The sequence below is a fragment of the Schistocerca gregaria genome, chromosome 4, assembly GCF_023897955.1.
Source record: "Schistocerca gregaria isolate iqSchGreg1 chromosome 4, iqSchGreg1.2, whole genome shotgun sequence".
Lineage (NCBI taxonomy): Eukaryota > Metazoa > Arthropoda > Insecta > Orthoptera > Acrididae > Schistocerca > Schistocerca gregaria.
Genome location: NC_064923.1, coordinates 445,872,844 through 445,877,439, shown reverse-complemented (window position 1 = coordinate 445,877,439; position 4,596 = coordinate 445,872,844). Strand labels below are relative to the sequence as shown.

Below are 4,596 nucleotides of genomic sequence, written 5' to 3'. Positions count from 1 at the left end.
CAGACAGCGGCGACGACGGACGTCGGCGATGCCGGAGCGCCGCGGCGCGCCTCCCCGATATGAATTACCTGATTATGAATGATTAATACAGCCGGAGCCGGCGATCTCCGGCAGCGAGATAGGAGAAGGGGGCAGGGAGGGCGGCCGCTGTCTCGAGGGCCCAAGCCTGTCAATTTTCTAGTCAATTTTCAGTGAATGGATGGCTAATCCGGCGCCGCGACCCCAGGCACTCAGCGCAAGGAAGCCGGCAGACCATTACGTCGCCCCAGCATTAACGCCCGGCCCTGCCCAGGCTAACCCCAGTCCGTATGCACGCCGTCCCCCGGATGTTTTAACCCCGAGATTTACCCCCCACCACCACCCTCCTCCTCTCCCCTGCCCTCCCCGCCACACTGCCGGCATTGTAGTCGGCGTAATTTGATGAAGGCTGGCCGCGGTCCGCCGGCCGCCGGCTGGTGGGGCCTCCGCTGTAATCGACTGGCTAATTCGCAGCCTAAGTGCGCGCGCCGCCACAACGCGATTGCCGCACGGCCGCCGCTTACGTAGCCGCAGGATTGGCCGCGCCGCCGCCTCGGGCGCTGTCGTCGCCGGCGCGTTTCTCCATACCGCGCAGCGCGCACTTACTAAAGCGGGGCCTCACAGCAAGACTGCTCCTCGAAAAGACGGCGAGCACAAGCTTGTCAGCAGCGAGTATTGTATCCCCTACAACGTAATTGTGTAAACAAGAAAATCGGACTCCAGCATCCCGCGAAATGCAAAGGTCCCGAGTTCGGGTCTCGGCTCGGCACACGGTTTTAATTTGCCAGGAAGTTTCATATCAGCGCACACTCCGCTGCAGAGTGAAAATCTCTTTCTGGAAACATCCCCCAGGCTGTGGCTAAGCCATGTCTCCGCAATATCCTTTCTTGCAGGAGTGCTAGTTCTGCATGGTTCGCAGAAGAGCTTCTGTAAAGTTTGGAAGGTAGGAGACGGATACTGGCAGAAGTAAAGCTGTGAGTACCGGGCGTGAGTCGTGCTTCGGTAGCTCAGTTGGTAGAGCACTTGCCCGCGAAAGGCAAAGGTCCTGAGTTCGAGTCTCGGTCGGGCACACAGTTTTAATCTGCCAGGAAGTTTCATATCAGCGGACACTTCGCTGCAGAGTGAAAATCTCTTTCTGGAAACATCTCCCAGGCTGTGGCTAAGCCAGGTCTCCGCAATATCCTTTCTTTCAGGAGTGCTAGTTCTGCAAGGCTCGCAGGAGAGCTTCTGTAAAGTTTGGAAGGTAGGAGACGAGGTACTGGCAGAAGTAAAGCTATGAGGACGGGGAGTAAGTCGTGCTTGGATAGCTCAGTTGGTAGAGCACTTGCCCCCGAAAGGCAAAGGTCCCGAGTTCGAGTCTCGGCCCGGCACACAGTTTTAATCTGCTAGCAAGTTTCAAGAAAATCGGTGCTGAGGGAAATGCTTGGAGGAATCTCGAGTCGCACTTCAGATCAGTTAGTTCAGGCTGCAGATCAGGGCGAAATAGGTACTACAAGCTTTTCAGTTATGAAACGAGTTCGGCTTTTTCCGCCTTCGGATACGTAACTGATAAATTCCATAACAAACATACACTTCCCGAACTATCTTCAACGCTGCTAAGAATGTCGTATCCAGCTTTGCATCTGGGAGATATCTACACTTTCATAGAGCGTTAAAGCATATGCAAGCAACAGCTTCGAAGATTGGGTGTAGAAAAATATCCGCTATCAATCACAATAAAAGGTTATTTATTTGTCACACGACCGGTTTCCTGCTTGCGCCCATCTTCAGGTGTTTATACATTCATGTACATGTTTGTACTGTTGGAGATCACTGTATGAAAAAAAAAATATTTTCTGGTGACTAAACAGATAAAAGTTGGACAATTGTAAGTGGCAAGGCAGCATTTGACGAAAATATATCTGTACTCACATAAAGATGAAGCAGTTATGCTGTGGTGATAGTTTTGCTTCTTAGTTACACACTTATGGTCATTTTCCCGTCCATATTTCAGTTTTACCAAGTATAGCTTCATATTACACTACGATGATGTGCACTCTTGAAATACACTATGTTTACACACAAACATGTGGGCTGTGGTCGAAGAACTTAGATGTAGCAGATTTTCTGTATGAGCCTAATAGGCTACCAGAAGGCTTTTGATAGAGTAAAACACGACAAACTGAGGGAGATTTTGAGAAATATTGGAATGGAAGAAAGAGATCTGCGAATCATCAAGGACCTGTACTCGAATCAAACAGTGGTGTTGCGTATTGATGGACAGCACGATGAAGCTGTCGAATTTCTCAGGGGTGTAAGACAAGGATGTATCTTGTCACCCATACCATATAATATATAGTCAGAATTCATATTTAGAGAATACCTGAAGAAGTAGAAGAAGGAATTTTGATAAATGGAATAAGATTAAACAACATTCTATATGGTGATATTACTATTGTATTTGCAGACGCTATTTAATGTTTACAAGTATTAATGGATAGAACTGTGAGAGTTAGCAGTCAGTATGGGCTTGAAGTAAACGCCACGAAGACAAAACTCATGGTCGTAAGCAATGAAAATGTTACAGAAGTGAAGTAATAAACCAAAGAACTATAGCAAGGGTAAAACAATATACATACCTTGGAATCATAATAAACGACAACTGGGATAACTCGCAAGAAATCAAGAATCTCATTGGGAAAGCAAGAATTGTGTTTCAGAAAATGAGTTTTCTCTTGAAAGGCGTAACCTAACTCTAAGAACAATAATCAGACTTTTCGCTGCTATGTGTGTTCTGTCCTATATGGAGCAGAGACATGAGCCTTCATGCTTCCCGAGCACGGGGTCCCGGGTTCGATTCCCGGCGGGATCAGTGACCTTCACCTGCCTCGAGATGACTGGGTGTTTGTGTTGACCTCATCATTTCATCATCTTTCGTAAAAGTGGTGAGTTTGGACTGAGCAAAGGTTGGGAATTTGTACGGGCGCTGATAAACGAGCAGTTGAGCGCCCCACCGACCAAACATCATCAAGATCACCATCATTAAATAAAAACACGGACAAGAAGCTGGTGGCCTTTAATTCTGGCTTTATAGGCGGGTCCTGAGAACACCTTGGACCCAGAGAGTGACAAACGTAGAAGTTTTGAGAAGAATGCACACAACACCTAAATTAATCAAGTTAGTGAAATGCCAGAAGTTGCAATATCTAGGAAATATCATTCGTAATATAAATAGATATGTTCCGCTACAAAAATATGCTTCAGGGGAAAATCAACAGCAAAAGAAGTCCTGGAAGAAGACGAATATCTTGGTCTGACAACCTTACTTGCTGGTTCATTATGTCTTCAACGTAACTATTCCGTATTACTACAAACAAGAGAAGAATAGCCATCATGATCGCCAACATCCGAACAGGATAGGCACCGGAGAAGAAGAAGAATTCATATCCCTGTCTGGTCGCTCAGATTCAGATTTTTCACGCTTTCTTTATACTGGTGAACCTAAACACTTGTGACCACTGCCAAATGAGAGATTAAATGCCATCTGGTGGCGTTGCACATACGTGATGATGTGGCAGAAATTAATACTACAGATCATGAGATTAAAACTTCATATGATGCATATTGTGGTTGAAGAACACCGCTGCTGTTTTCGTAAGTTACATTGTAGGAAATACTGCAATCAAGTACAAGTTTTCTTGAAATGATTTTGTTTTATTATTACTAGTTTCGCACCTGAGCCCATCGTCATCTTGCTTTAAATTCGGTTCATTGATCATTATGGACTGTAAAAGAAAAGCAAACCTCTGTCCTCTAACATGCAAAGAAAGCCTTTTGAGAAAGACACAAATGTAGAACTTACAAGGAGTCATCGTTACCATCTGACGATGGGCTCAGGCCTGAAACTAGTAATGGAATAATAAAATAATTTCAAGAGAACTTGCGGCTGTTTGCAGCATTTTCTACAGTGTTATGTAAAATATTGTTGAATGGGAGACAGGAGAGCCAGGCAGTGTACAATATACCACAAAAATTCAACTAAATGACAATGTAGTGACTGATGATTTATAAGATGATCTTAAGTAGCTTGTAATTTTAACAGTCACTTTCTAAATGTAGCAGCAAAAACATAATTGAACGATTCAGTTGAAGAAGCAAAACAGTGTATTTAAAATGTCCTTTCACAAAACTTTAAGTTACTAGAAGTAGCATCAACATCCTTCATATGGCGCTGATGGCGTTTCAAATTTGTGAAAGTTGTTAATAAGTAACGCTGTTAGTGATATATGCAATGCCTCACTAGCACAGGGAATTTTTCCCGACAGGTTAAAATGTGCAACTGTTAAACCTCTTTATAAAAAAAGGTGACAGGAAAGACTTAAACTATTACCATTACTTTGCTGATATCTTTATCCAAAATATTCAAAAAACCTAATGTAATCAAGAGTACTCTAACATTTTAATATCACACAAACAGGTTACTCAGAACATCACAGACTGAGTTCCAGAAGCTTTGCTCGGCTCAGAATGCTATTCATGCATTCACTCACCAGAATTACATACTTTAAATAAAAAATAGCCCCAGTTTGTATTTTTGTG

The 4,596-nt window shown here is 44.1% G+C and overlaps 1 non-coding gene across 1 annotated transcript; it reads left to right on the top strand.

Annotated features, from left to right (window-relative positions):
* The first annotated feature begins 1,314 nt into the window (after positions 1 to 1,314).
* Positions 1,315 to 1,389, top strand: Trnas-cga (transfer RNA serine (anticodon CGA)). Its single transcript has one exon. It is a non-coding gene; the product is annotated as a tRNA-Ser (tRNA).
* The last annotated feature ends 3,207 nt before the right edge of the window (positions 1,390 to 4,596 follow it).